Source organism: Vicia villosa, linkage group LG1 (genome assembly GCF_029867415.1).
Source record: "Vicia villosa cultivar HV-30 ecotype Madison, WI linkage group LG1, Vvil1.0, whole genome shotgun sequence".
NCBI lineage: Eukaryota > Viridiplantae > Streptophyta > Magnoliopsida > Fabales > Fabaceae > Vicia > Vicia villosa.
This window is the reverse complement of record NC_081180.1, coordinates 19,191,218-19,207,608: the sequence shown is the minus strand read 5'-3', so window position 1 is coordinate 19,207,608 and position 16,391 is coordinate 19,191,218. Positions and strand designations below refer to the sequence as shown.

At 33.6% G+C, this 16,391-nt stretch overlaps 1 pseudogene; it reads left to right on the top strand.

Moving 5' to 3' along the window:
• The first annotated feature begins 9,749 nt into the window (after positions 1–9,749).
• On the top strand, positions 9,750–15,203 carry LOC131630292 (ABC transporter B family member 21-like; annotated as a pseudogene).
• The last annotated feature ends 1,188 nt before the right edge of the window (positions 15,204–16,391 follow it).

Below are 16,391 nucleotides of genomic sequence, written 5' to 3'. Positions count from 1 at the left end.
AACAACATGAACTCTTTGACATTTTAAGGAAACCAAATGTATTTAAAAAGTGGTACATACCATCAACTAAAAATATACCACTAGGAGTTTATAATCATTCATTCTTGAATTATGTTTGAACTCCTTAAAATATTAATAGTTATTTTATTTTATTAGTATGGTCCCCTTGAGTAAGTCTATTAAGTTTATATTTATCTCTATTTAAGTTAATTTATTCTCTAATTTTAAATCGCAACTTTAAAATATATGAAAATACTTTTTTTTTTACATGTCTCACGAGCTCACTATATTGGTGGTCTTACTTCCGTTTAAATCCTAGTCATCGTCACTGCGATTTATTTTGTTCGAGTCTTATTAAAAGTGTTGAACCATTTGGTCTTAGTCATGTTGATGTTTGGGGACCAGCCCTGTTTCTAACATTTTCTGTGTGAGATGGTTTATTTTTTTTGTTGATGATTGTTGTCGAGTCACTTATATTTTTTGATGAATAATAAATCAGAAGTATTACAATTGTTTATTCAATTTTATAGTATTATACCAAGACAATTTGAGAAAGGTATTAAAAGAATATGTTCTGACAATGATACATAATTTGTCATTCACAATTTTTATAGCTTTATCAATAATCTTGGCATCATCTATGGATTCACATGTGTCGATATCCCACGACAAAATTGTCACTTACTTGAAGTTGATCGAGCTCTTCTCCTCCAAATGTATCTTCCAAAATTATATTGGAGTGAAACAGTTTTGACTACTATTTATCAAATTAATCGAATATCATCTAGTATTATAGGTAATGTTAGTCATGTTCAGTTTATGATCTCACATTTTTTTATGCTTCCATGTTTCAGAGTCTCGAATCTCGAGTATTCGGTTGTGTAACTTTTTTACACGACCATAAGCTACACCAAATTAAATTGGATTCACATGCCCTTAGACGTGTCTTTGTAGGTTATCCTCCCAACGGAAGATGGTGCAAATATTATCATCCTCCCGGTAGTAAGATCTTTGTTTCTAAAGATGTCACCTTTCACGAATATGTGTCTTACTTCACCCGTCCTCATCCTCAGAGGAGAGCATGAATGACTCCGATTCTAAGTTTGATTTTTTGATCTTTGTCCATAACTTTTCTAAAACACCCGAGTCTACTTCTAAGCCTAAGTTGTCACCTATCGTGAGTGAAATTACTCCTGGTCATAGTCTTGAATCTACATTTAGTTCTATTTCCTTTCCTCCATTGTCTTATGTTTTGCAGGAACCAACACCTTAGGCACCAATTATAGTGTATCGGAGAAAAAGTAAATCTAATCTTCTCCGAGAACAACTGCAATCGCGTGAACCGAGGTAAGGTTTGAAAATGACTCTCTTATTGGTGATTCTCAAATTTCTGGTACTTGTGATATTGATTCGAATGATTTAAATATTGATTTGAGAAAAGATAAAAGACCTTTTCCCTCCAAGTATAGGAATCATATTTCTGAATATGTCTTCTCTAAACATATTTCTGCAAAGTATAGAAGTTTCATTGCAGCTATTGATTTAGTGAGAATCCTATCATATGTTGAAGAAGCATTGAAATATAAAAATCGGGCCTAAGCTATGAGTGAGGAAATGAAAGCTCTTGAGAAAAATGGTATTTGAGAAATTGTTGAGAGGAAAGAAGACAATAAGTCAATTGAAGGAGATGGATCTATATTGTAAAGCATAAATCAGATGAAACCCTTGATCGTTATAAGGCAAGGCTAGCGGAAAAATGTTGTACTCAGACACGTGACATTATTCGAGTCTTACTATCTCTTGTTGCTTATTCTGGATGGGAGTTAAAGCAATTTGATGTTAAAATTGCATTCTTGCATGGAAACTTAGAAGAGAAAGTGTATATGCAAATTCCACTTGATTATAGTACCACAAGTGGAGCCAATAAAGTGTGTCGATTGGAGAAAGTCTTATATGGACTAAAACAATTATGTCATGCATGGTTTGGAAGATTCACCCAGGCAATGTGGTGTTTTAGCTATAAGCAAAGTTAACGAGATCACACTTTATTTTTTAAACATACACAAGAAGGAAAACACACTATACTTTTTGCTTATGTTGACGATATTATTTTAACAAAAGATGATTTGAGTTAGAGACAAGTACTTAAAAAGAAATTACCAGTAGAATTTGAAATGAAGGACCTTGAAGAACTCAAGTACTTCTTAGAAATTGAGATATAAGGGCATTTTTATCTCTATGAGAAAATATGAGCTTGATCTTTTAAAGGAAACGGAAAAATTTGAATGCAAACCTACTAGTGTTCTTATTGAACAAAACCACAAGATGAGCTACGAGGAGGAAACTGCCAAAGTCGACAAGGGTTGATAGCAGAGGTTAGTAAAAAAGTTTATTTACTTGGTACACACTAGGCCGGATTTGGCATATGGAATCAGTGTGGTGAGTCAATTCATACATGATTTGAAGGGTGAGACACTTGCAAGTGGTTGACTGTGTTCTACAATATCTCGAAGCCACTATAGGAAGATGACTATTGTTTAAAAGAGATGGAAGTCTGACTATAGAGGCTTACACTAATGCTAATTATGCAGGTTCATTGATTGATATAAGATCTACTTCAAACTATTGTACCTTCTTGTGTGAAGAAGTAAGAAGCAAAGTCTACCAACAAAACGATTCAACTAACTTACTTGCAAGATTGATATTCATTCACAAGTTTATGAGAGGGGGAGGGGGTTTGAAAATATTAACATTTATAGTTATTTTATTTTATTAGTATGAAGCTCATTAAGTAAATCAAAACTTTGAAATATATGAAAATACTTTTTTCCTTACCAATGAAGATTGGTTCAATGGGTAAGAAGTTGATTCATATTCCGCAAAAGAATAGGTTCAACTTCCGTGGGTGGGGGGTTTGAAAATATTAACATTTATAGTTATTTTATTTTATTAGCATGAAGCTCATTAAATAAATCGTAACTTTCAAATATATGAAAATACTTTTTTTGGCTACCAATGAAAATTGATTCGGTTGGTAAGAAGTTGATTCATATTCTGCAAAAGAATAGGTTCAACTTCCGATGTCAATATGAAAACCTCTTTAGATAGATAATCTTTAAGTATGGCTCTTTGAATCTAAAATCCTACCTTAATTTTGGTGACCTCGAAACTCAATTCACATAAACTTTCTATAAATGTTACGAAAATTAATGAGGGAGGCGTTACGCCTTCATGATTGTGACGGCGGACGTTAGACAATCATCTTGAATGTTATACTTGAAAGGTCACTGCTTTACGAATACGAGAGAGAAGGTTAAGTATAAAAAGGAACCTTCCATGAAAGGAGGGGGACAACGAAACAACGACGCAAAACTACATACAACTCAATAGCCTTGAATATATAAAACTGCTGCGGTCTCGCCTGATTAACTTTAGAGACTATCCAAAAGTGTGTGAGGAACGTGTACTAATACGTAAAATTCTCTGTCAACGCTTTCAAATCTTGAGCTTTTTTTATCAAACAAGCTCTCATGTCCCAATAGTCTAAAAAGTTGATATCAAATTTTAACAGTAGTATAATTCTAGACTATCGAAGAACTTATTGTTTTCTGCTATTTTCAACTTTAATGTTACTAGCTAAGAAACCTACATAATGCTTGAGCAGAATATCAAAGACAACTGCAGTTAATTAATGTTACCACCATATTTGTTTATACTAAGGTTAATAATTTAATAACTTTACATTGAATCTACAAACGCATTATTGGTATCACAACTCAAAAATAGCATCCTCTCCTTTTGTTTTTATTTCTGCATCAAGAAACTAGGGGACCGCATGATGTTTGCTAAATAAAATTATCTCTGTGAATCTTTTCCAAATAGCATTATCTTAACATAAGACAACCAAGTTTCATGATCATTGCATATAAATAAGATTTACATAGTACAATCTTTGTTATAAATTGATATAGTATTTGGTTGGTTCATATAGTACTATTTATTTTATATATAAGTGTACCATGGCTACGTCTAGCATATTTAAAAGTGGGAAAAGTAAGAAGCTAGAGCTCATAGGACAGTAGAGCCTACGAGTTTTATATGAGTCAATATAGTTGGAGAATATTAAGTTAAAAGGTTGATTGAAACTTTAAAAAGCAGTACTATAATGCATAATTGCATATAACCTTGAGTGAATGAGTCCAACAAGTTTGTGCTTTTTCAAAAAAAATTGTTGCTCCCAAACTTGTAACCAATCTGTCTATACTCATTATTGGGGAGCAGTTTCTCTTACCACATCCCACATGCATTTATAAAACCTCACATGGAGTTTCATTTTTGGTAGTGGTGGCGAAATCAATCTAATCGGTTGGATATGTATGTTTTGTCCGATTTTTCTTGCAGAATGGTTAGAATTTTAAGCCCACATCTTATAATATCTCTCTTCCGTCCATTCCGTTTTTTAAAGATTTTTGAGAATATGAACTTGTAGTCTTCAAGGAAACAAGACCTGCATGTCTGTTTCACTTGGTTCTTATTTTTACGAGAAATAAGTCAAAATTTTAATCTCACATTCTCAACTATATTCATTTGACTTCACTCCATTTTTTATAGACTTCCGCGAAATAGATCTTAACGGAGAAAAATCTTTGTTTAACCCAATTTTCAATAATGTTTGCTCAAACTACATATTATTTTGTAACAAAATATCTAAAACTCATATATAAAGATTTGGTTCCCCATGCTTTATAATTTTATAATATACATCATTAAGTACTGTGACTTTTTTTAACAACTATCATTTCGACAACAAAAGAAATTTAAAAGATAAATGTATTTGTGATAAAAAAAAAAGTTAAATGTATTTGATACTCCCTCCGGTCTTAAATATAAGCAAAAAAAATTTCTAAGGTCTTAAATATAAGAAAAAATAATAATATTTATTACATTCAATGTCACTATTCCAAATATACACCTATAATTTTTTACATTTTAAATGTTTGCAACAATTTCCAAAGCAAAAAATAGGAGTAGAATTAGAAAGAGAGTAAGAATTAAATGCATTGAGACATTCTCCTTAAAAGGTGAGCGTTTTTGCAAATTTACTTATATTTGAGAACGGAGGAAATACTAAATTAAGGCTAAACACGCTTCGGCTATTTAGTTTTCTTTTTCATTCATATTTCATTTGGAATAATTTACCAACATAGGTTGATGTGGAGCTTGAATGGAGATGTTCATTGACTTGCTCATTAATTAATGTGAGTGGTAACGTATACTAGTACTTGACTGAATTGAATTAAAATGGTTTTAAGTGTATTCACTCAACATTGAAATGATTCCATGTTGGATAATTTAATTAGAAAATAGATATAGACAAAAAAAAAAAGTTGAAGAAGAATATAGATAAATTGAATCGTTGGATCACACCAAAACCTTTAATATATGGAACAAAAATAATGACGATCAATTAAATAATTTTAATATAATAAAAAAATAAAATGTCAGACAAAAATTATTTATCTATTTCTATCAAATTGATCCACTATGAGAGAAAAAATAACTATCTGATTTAATATAGTCTAAATTGTTGCAAGAGATGATTATCATATGAGTTACAAGAAAATAATTTTTAAATTCTCAAAAACTAACCATATTTTATACTCAAGTGTTTCACAATTTCTTTAATTTTAAATATATGAATCACACAAATCTAACGTGTTTAAAGTGTTTTCCAAAATCTTTAATAATTTCAAAGATCTATAAACTCCAAGAATAAAAGCCTATTAATTTCTACCATTTCTTCTCACTAGGATTTCTACTTAAGCAACGGGCACTAATAAGCGAGGGAGAATCAAAATTTAATTCGGGACAAAAACATGGTCTGATACCGGCAAACAACTTGGACCACCGACCATCGCCTAGCCGTCGTTTCACAAGAGCACTTCCACATTTGATGTTGCATGACTCTATCGTGTCACCCGCCAGAAAACTGGCAATACTAAAATAGGATGTTTCTTTTATCTTTTTTTCATATAGACTTTAAATCGATGGTGAAGTCAATTTAACCATCAACCAACTTGTTGCTCTCTTCAACAAATTTGATCAAATCCAACAAAGGCTTGAACTTCGTTCTTGGCAATGATTTGGTGAACTATCATCTGGATTCTATTTTGAGGATTCCTTACTAACCAAAATCTCCTTTGACTCGGTCATGTCCCTAATAAAGTGAAAACGAATGTTGTAGTGATATATTTACGAAGGACCCACCAAGGCCGAGGAGACCATGCCGTCAGCAAGGGGCGACATCCTCCTACCGTCCACAATGGAAATAACCTCACCCGAGACACTTTCCACTTGCACAGTATAATAGGGACACGTGGGAAATTATACGTATTGGTAAGAGAGAATCCAGAGTCAAGAGACTAAACCACGTCTTCCTAAGAAAGAGAGATTCAACGGTCCAATACCATGAGTAGGTAGGAGGTTGTCATTCCCGAAAAACCCTAGAAGGAGGAAGGACAATTTGGGATACATACGAAACACCCCAAAAGACACAGATCTTCTCACCTCACGTGAGCTTTCTCTCCACACCAAAGTTACCTTAAAACAAGGTTTTTGAGTACCGTGAGTTTTCTCTAAAACCACCGAAAATTCTTAAAGCCTTTGGCCAGCATAAGGGTGCCACACATTTGTACTTTTAATCAAGTACACTGGCGTCAGGCTCTGATAAAACTAACCTGGTCCACACCTTCCATTATCACCACCATTTTCAATGCCTTCTCCTGGAAATGGCTAAAAGAGATCAATTAAGCTTATAATAATTAATTAACAACACCAAACAATAGCTAATTATCGACTAAACTATAAAACATCATAAATATTGTTTTCATCGTTACTAACCATCAAACAGTGTTACACAACAAGTAAAACGACATAATCACATCCTTAAATACACATTCAACATCTAAGGACATTACCATAAGGTAGTCTTTTGCGTTAGTTTTCCAACGTTTTGAACCGCACATCAAACGGAGTTACGAAACTCCAGATACGCCATTTTCAACTATGCAATTTCCCATCGCGAATAGTGGTAACCGGTTACACTCAGTGCGTAACTGGTTACAGGTACGAAAAACAACCTAGTGACCTATTTTTCACCATTGGAGGTCTTCTGGACCTCCGATTTCGATTCTATAAAACCCCTCGATCTCATAATTCGACATACTACAATTATTCAATGATTAAAACGACAAACTCACAATATGTCATAGATTGGTATCAATAAAATCATCACTTTTCAAGATTTTCAGGTTATATTTTCAATGCTCCGACAACATAACAATGGCAATTAAAAATTCATAATTTATCCAACACCAAGTGTATCAAAACAACATATTAGGGAGCACAAAATTCATGAATAGACATAGCATATAACATAATTTTCCTCATCATCACACAAAAAACTTATAAACAACAACAATAGCAAAAATTCTAGAGAGAGTAAGGGTCCCTCTTCTACCCTTTCATGCAAAACACCCAATATCTAAACACTTTCTCCCCCTTACCTCAAATTTCCAGCAATTGAACCTTGTTCTTGAGTTTGTTCTCCCTAATTCGTTGCCTCTTCTAGCCTCTTTTCTCTTTTCCAAAATATGTAATGTAAATTCTCTCACTTCTCACCTCTCATATTTTAAAGAAAAACCTAATTCTTCCATTTACGTTATTCTCTTACTATCCCCAACTTACTCTTACAATCACCCCACTACCCTTATTTTCTCTACTACTTTTAATTATTTTTTATTTTAATTTTTAAATCTATTTCTAATAATTCTACCAACCCTTTTTATTTTATTAAATTAAAAAAAACTATTAAAACAGATTATTTCTAATTATTCTATTATCTTAATTCTACTTATTTAACTAAATAAATAGAACTATGTTCCACCAACCCCAAACATCACATACACATGTACCAGCGTATTCTCGGATGCAATAGGAAATATAAAGCATTGTAGTTTGGTAGAAAACGAGTGTTTGTTGGTTGTTTTTAATTTATGAAAATGATTCGACGCACGGGAGTGAAAAATGACTTGTTTTGAAAAATGGTTTTGATGCATGGGAGCGAAAAAAGATTGATTTGTTGTGTTGAGTTGATTTTAAGGTATTTTAATTTAAATGACTGAGTGATATGGTGTACGCCAACTAATCGGTTATTCGAAGAAAGTGTGGATGTAAATCCACCTCGTCCAATTATTTGTAACAAGGTTATTTAATTTGATTGTAAAAACGATTTTGATTCTGTACATGTTAATGATGAAAGCATTGGATTTTTATTTACAAGTGGTGTGAATGTTTTGATTCGGTCGTAAAAACCTAGAGTATGTACTCCCTCCGGCCTTATTTATAAGCAAAGATTCTCTTTTTAGGTTCATTGAATAATTAATGTATCTTGTTTTTTATATAGACTAGATACATTCATCATTCAATGAACTTAAAAAGAGAATTTTTACTTATAAATCAGACCGGAGTAGTATAAACTAATTATTTGCCATAACTAAAAATAATTAATGCTAAGCAATTTAGTTATAAAAAACATATCATAATATGTACATGAAATAAAATAAAAGAATAAAAAACAAATAAAAAAACAAAATAAAAGAAATAAAATGAAAATAAACATAACAGTAATGCTATTCTTACACCAATTCTTACACCTACACCGTATGTACGGACGACACTGTTCATGTACGGACGAATACTATTCATGTACGGCGTGAATACTATTCATGTACGGACATTTATTTTTAATACCTGAACATTCATTAACCAACTTCATTACTGCATTAACCAAATTTTTACACTGCATTAACCAAGTTTGATGACTGCTAAAAATTATTTTTAATACCTGAGTGTTGCATTAACCAACTTTATTACTGCATTAACCAAATTTTTACACTGAATTAACCAAGTTTGGTGACTGCTAAAAATTATTTTAATACCTGAATGTGCATTAACCAACTTCATTAATGCATTAACCAAATTTTTACACTACATTAATCAAATACGATGAACAGTATTTAGTGTAAGTATTTGGTGTAAGAATAGCATTACTCAATCAAGAATTCAAGCATTCTTGGAGCAACTATCGACAACATTAAAGACAGAAGTCACAATAGATTTATTTTCAACCATATTGGTTGATACTTGCAAAAGTGTCTTCTTAAGAGATTTAGAAAAAAAAATCCTCGCAAATAGTAATAAAGAGACAAGTAAATTCCATCCCAATTTTTTTTTTTAGAAAAAAAAAATAAAAATTGAAAGAATAGTGTCATCATATACGGTGTCACTGGAATGAGCAATTCTCAGGGATGAACAGTATTGACAGTGTGAACAATAATGTCTCGTGAACAGTGTTGCGGATGAACATTATTTGCAAGATGGACAATATTTTCGAAATTTCAAGTGGTCAGCAATTAAGATGAAAACAAAATAAATCACAGCGACGATGACTAGGATTTAAGCGAAAGCAAGACCACCAAAATAGAGAGCTCGTGTTCCATGTAAGAAAAAGTATTTTCATAAATTTCAAACTTGTGATTTATAATTGGAGAATAAACTATCTATTTATACATATAAACTTAATAGACTTACTCAAGGGGACCATACTAATAAAATAAAATAACTATTAATATTTTAAGGAGTTCAAACATAATTCAAGAATGAATGATTATAAACTCCTAGTGGTATATTTTTAGTTGATGGTATGTACCACTTTTTAAATACATTTGGTTTCCTTAAAATGTCAAAGAGTTCATGTTGTTCCATGTTGCATTTTAACCATACATAAATTGCTATAGCTTTGGTATCAGCATCTAATTCTGTACTATTCTTTTGCTTTGTCTCATGATTTAAAAATAGTCAAGTTTGCTTGCAATGCTAAGCTACTGCCACCTGTTGCATCAAATTTAGTTTTTATAGTTTCTTCATTCTTCTGTTGCTTTGTAGTTATTATACTTTGCCATCATTTTGACAAGGCTAGAAGCACCTCTACCTCAAGTTTGCAAAAAGGTTTGTTTTTGGCTTTTTTGCTTGTGTCAGGAAACTGCAATGACAAAACCAGTTGAATTTGATTTTGGCTTTTCTTTTTTTCCTGTTGCATCAAACTGTTTGATTGACTTATTTGAGCTTGTTTAATGGCATAAGCTCTCCAAAACAGCTTATGAAAACTAATATAGATTATACATAAGTACTTAAATGATTAAACTGTTTATTCAAATAAGGCTCAATAGAATAGATGAATAAGTTGCTAACTCAAACCATGAATTAACTTTCTTCAGCAACTGTTTTTCGTAGTGGTTTTTCTCGGAGAAAATGGTGGCGAAGACTAGCTCGGATGGAGATATTGCTTCAACTGAGATGACAGGGTCAACAAGTCGTAGTCCACCGATTCGTGCAGGTTCTGAAAATGTTCAGGAAGTGGCTGACATGCACAAGGAATCCAAGAAGAACAAGGTGAAGGATCAAAGAATCAAGACAGTACCCTTCTACAAGCTTTTCTCGTTTGCAGACTCTTGGGATTATATCCTTATGATTGTTGGAACTATAAGTGCTATTGGAAATGGAGTCTCTATGCCTTTAATGACTATAATTATCGGAGATACTATCGATGCTTTTGGAGGAAATGTTAACACTAAACAATTAGTTCATCAAGTTTCCAAGGTGTCTCTCAAGTTTGCAATCATGGGTGCATGCACCTTTTTTGCGGTGTTTCTGCGTAAGCATATCGAATACTCTAGCTTAGTCTAATTCAACTTGATATAACTAAAAGCTAGAAACATATATTAATTTTCCCTTAAGATTTAAATAACAAGAGTTTGATACTCATGAAAAAAATTTCAGAGGTGGCTTGCTGGATGATCACAGGAGAGAGACAAGCCGCGAGAATAAGGGCCTTATACCTCAAAGCAATTTTAAGGCAAGACATAAGCTTCTTTGACAAGGAAACAAACAATGGTGAGATTGTTGGAAGAATGTCAGGTGATACAGTTCTTATTCAAGAAGCTATGGGAGAGAAGGTAATAACTAATTCATCATCTAATTGTGAGAGCAAAATTTGAAGATGCTAACTAATTCTTCCATTTTTTCTTTCTGTCATATGTCCTCAGGTGGGAAAGTTCATACAGTATGTGTCAGGTTTTTTAGGAAGTTTAGTTGTTGCATTCATCAAGGGCTGGCTTCTATCTCTTGTCCTTCTATCCTCTCTTCCTTTTCTTGTCCTCTCCGGTTCCATGATGAGTTTTGCTTTCGCAAAGATGGCATCTCGTGGACAAACAGCATATTCTGAAGCAGCAACTGTAGTAGAAAAGATACTCGGTTCAATTCGAACAGTACGAAAATTTCATAGTTTTTTTTCTATATTTTTCATGTTTATAACTAATGATACACAACAGATCTCCTCCAATTCATGCAGGTTGCATCATTTACCGGAGAGAAGCAAGCTATAACTCAATACAATCAATCCTTAACTAAAGCCTACAAAATTGGAGTACAAGAGGGATTGGCTATTGGCTTAGGCCTTGGATCGGTTCGTTTATTTGTTTATTGCCCTTATGCATTGACTGTATGGTTTGGAGGGAAGATGGTACTAGAGAAAGGTTATACTGGAGGTGAAGTCATAAGCATATTTTTCGCAGTATTGACAGGTTCCTTGTAAGTTAAGTTAGTTTTTTTTTTTTGCAAGAAGATTAGATGCAGATATATACATCACTTCTTATGAACTAATTTTATTTTCTAGGTCTCTTGGACAAGCAATTCCATGCTTATCTGCATTTGCTGCTGGACAAGCTGCATCATTTAAAATGTTCGAAACAATTAAGAGGAAGCCAGAAATCGATGCTTATGATACTACTGGGAGAAAGCTCGATGACATTCGCGGAGACATAGAGCTTAGGGAGGTTTGCTTTAGTTATCCTACAAGACCAAATGAAATGATATTCAATGCATTTTCTATTTTCATATCAAGTGGCACAACCGCGGCTTTGGTAGGCCAAAGTGGGAGTGGGAAATCGACGGTTATTAGTTTGATAGAGAGATTTTATGATCCACAAGGGGGTGAAGTCCTCATCGACGGCATCAACCTCAGAGAATTTCAACTGAAATGGATCAGACAGAAAATAGGCCTAGTCAGCCAGGAACCAGTTCTCTTCACTTCTAGCATTAAAGAGAATATTGCATATGGTAAGGATGCGGCAACTGATGAAGAAATCAGAGCCGCGGCAGAACTTGCTAATGCTACTAACTTCATCGATAAATTTCCTCATGTGAGCTCTTATTTCTTGATTCTTATAGAAGTTTCAACATCATACAATATTGAAGACTATTTTATAGTATATGTTTTTACCACACTAATTTTGGAACATGATTAATTTAGGGACTTGAAACAATGGTTGGCGAGCATGGAGCTCAGCTTTCTGGAGGCCAAAAGCAAAGAATTGCTATAGCAAGAGCGATTCTGAAAGATCCAAGAATTCTACTCCTTGATGAAGCAACAAGTGCACTTGATGCAGAATCCGAAAGAGTGGTACAAGAGACACTAGACAAAATTATGATAAACCGAACAACCATCATCGTAGCCCATCGCCTTAGCACAATAAGGAATGCTGATATCATCGCTGTTATTCACCAAGGAAAAGTAGTAGAAAAAGGTATACAATACATAGTTACTTCCATGCACGCACGCACACATACAAAGTATGGCGCAATGGATCATTCTAAATCTTGTAACTGATCATCAGGTACACATGTTGAGCTAATTAAGGATCCTTATGGAGCTTAGAGTCAACTCATTAGGTTGCAAGAAATTAAAAGGGATTCATCAGAACAACATGCTGCTAATGACTTCGATAGTAGTCACAACTCATTCGTAGTATTGAATTCTATGCCCACCACACAAGTAAAAGGGTCTGAAAAAGTTCTTCCTTCAGTAGTTACATCACAAAAAATTAAAACTGCAGACGTCTCATTTTTGCGCCTCGCTTATCTTAACAAGCCTGAAATCCCAATGTTACTCATAGGGACTCTAGCAGCCGCGCTAACCGGAGCAGTGCTACCTATTCTGGGGCTTCTAATCTCAAAGATGATAAGTACATTCTTTGAGCCCGCAGATGAACTCCGCAAAGACTCGAAGTTTTGGGCAATAATATTTGTTTCCTTTAGCGTGTTATCGTTTGCTTTTCACCCCTTAAGGTCCTACTTTCTTGCAGTAGCAGGTTTGAAGTTAATAAAAAGGATCCGATTAATGTGCTTTGAGAAAATAATTCACATGGAAGTAGGATGGTTTGATAAAGCTGAGAATTCAAGTGGTGCACTTGGAGCAAGGCTGTCAACTGATGCTGCTTTGATTCGTACTTTAGTTGGCGACGCATTCGGTTTACTCGTTCAAGATACTTCTACAGTTATTACAGCCTTGGTAATTTCCTTTGAGGCAAATTGGCAGCTTTCTCTCATCATTCTTGTTTTGCTACCTCTACTTTTAGTAAATGGACATTTGCAAATCAAGTCTATGCAAGGATTCAGCTCAGATGCAAAGGTTTGTGCCTTATTGATATATAACTATAAACTACATTGTGAGGATTTTATAATGCTCTATATATATTTGACAGAAACCTTATGAGGAAGCAAGTCAAATAGCGAATAACGCAGTAGGGAATATCAGAACAGTTTCATCTTTCTGTGCCGAAGAGAAGATGATGGAGTTATACCAGAAGAAATGTATAGTACCGGTCCAGACAGGAAAACGGCAGGGTATAGTCAGTGGAATTGGTTTAGGCTTAGCAATCTTCTTTCTGTTTTCTGTCTATGCATGCAGTTTTTATGCGGGCGCCCAACTTGTTGAGAATGGAAAAACATCAATATCAGAAGTTTTTCAAGTAAGTTTCTTTTTTGTAAATATAAAGCAACAAGAATAATTTAAGATCTAAATTCATCACATTGTTCTAGCATTAAACATATATTTTTCCAAACTTTTCAGGTATTTTTCTCTCTCACATTGGCAGCCGCTGCGATATCTCAATCCGCCTTCCTGGCTCCAGGTGCTAGTAAAGCAAAAAGTTCAGCTGCTTCTATATTTTCTATTCTTGATCAGAAATCAGAAATAGACCCTAGTGATGAATCAGGAATGACACTGGAAGACGTGAAGGGAGAGATTGAGTTCCGTCATGTCACTTTCAAGTATCCAACTAGACCTGATGTTCATATATTCAAAAATCTTTCCTTAACCATTCATTCAGGACAGGTAACTAAAAAATTATATATCGGTTTAATGCATAATTCAAAAGCAATTCATCTAGGCCTTTGTTATAGAGAAGCTTAAAGTTTGGTTGTTTCAATCAGCCAGTTGCATTGGTTGGAGAAAGTGGAAGTGGAAAGTCAACTTTGATCTCATTGTTGCAAAGATTTTATGATCCAGATTCAGGTCAGATTAAACTGGATGGAACAGAAATCCAAAAGCTACAACTTAAATGGTTTAGGCAACAAATGGGCCTGGTAAGCCAAGAGCCTGTACTGTTCAATGACACTATCAGAGCCAACATTTCCTATGGAAAAGGTGGAAATGCATCTGAGGCTGAAATTATCGCTGCCGCAGAACTGGCAAATGCTCATAAGTTCATTAGCAGCTTGCAGCAGGTAAACTCCACACAATTATAAAGCACATACACATACACGGGCACTTAAGAAAATAAACGTGATTGAATATAACAACATGTGTCAGACACCAGACACACTTTCAATCTGAAATGTCACTGCTACGTACACAAAAAGTACTCTATCAGCTGAATTTGTATCATATGCAGGGGTATGATACAATAGTAGGGGAGAGAGGGATTCAGCTATCTGGAGGACAGAAGCAACGTGTGGCAATTGCAAGAGCCATAGTTAACAGTCCAAGAATATTGTTACTAGATGAAGCCACAAGTGCACTTGATGCTGAGTCTGAAAAAGTTGTTCAAGATGCACTTGATAGAGTGAGGATGGACAGAACAACCATTGTGGTGGCTCATAGATTGTCTACCATAAAAGGTGCAAACTCAATAGCAGTTGTTAAAAATGGAGTAATTGAGGAGAAAGGAAAACATGACACATTGATCAACAAGGGTGGTATCTATGCTTCTTTAGTAGCACTTCACACAAATGTTAATGCTTAGTCTTTAAGATTCTTTGAACTTATTGTATCTATTTTCTAATGGTTTCTTGATCTTTTGTAGTTTGTTTTCGTATTCTATAAGAATAAGGAACCTTGATTTATTTATTTTTATCAATTTCATAACTATTTCATCTCTTTAGGTAAATAATAATAATCTCATTTTTCATAGATGGTAATTGTTTGCAAAAAAAAGTATTTTCCTTTATTTCAAAATTGTACTTTAATATAGGAGAATAAACTAATTTAAATGATGATAAATTTAAATCTGATGGAGACTTATTTAATGAGTCTCATACTAATTAAATAAAATAGTTATAAATGTTAATATTCTTACTACTCACCCTCATTTTGGTGAATTTATATTAATCATTTCAAATTCAAATTTATAAGTAAGTTGATTAAATTGTTTTTTTTGTTAAAGCCTTTTTTAACATATCTTCCAACTGATTCCCAAAAGGTCTGTAGGCGATAGTTATCAATCGTTTATTCAACTCTTTTTTGATGAAATGTCAATCAATCTCATTGTGTTTTATCATATAATGTTGAACTGAATTATGTGCAATACTGATGGCTAATTTATTGTCACAAAACAACTTCACAAGGCCTTCACATTGGATCTTCAAATCTTCTAGCATTTTTTCATCCATAATAGCTCAAAACTTCTATTGTCATAGTTGAGAATTCTTCTTTAGCGCTTAATCGACACTACTACAAAAATACATGTAATGACGGACGCGAAATGCGTTTGGTGTCGGTTACAGAAGCGAGGTAAGCAAGGGCGTCATAAAAGGTTACTAATTATCACCTCGGTTATTAAAAAGTCGAGGGGTTAAGTTAACTGCACGTGGGTTTGATTCCCAGCGTCAATATTTTTATTATTTTCATAACTGGATGGCGCGCCCAATATTATTACCTCACGGTTTATTTTAGAAACCGAGGGGTTATGGTTTTTTCCTACTGTCGTCTACACCTGAATTACATAACCATATTTTGCAGATTCCTGAAATAGAGATATTGTACATTTTGCTCATTCCTCAATGTGAAACAGAATTATTCATTGATTAACACCGAATACAAATCCAAAATGGCACACTTTATAATTCTACATCAAAACTAAATTTAGCAAAGGAAGTATAAAACACTGAATTGAATACACAAAATTTTCAACTCATATCTTACATTCATGTTT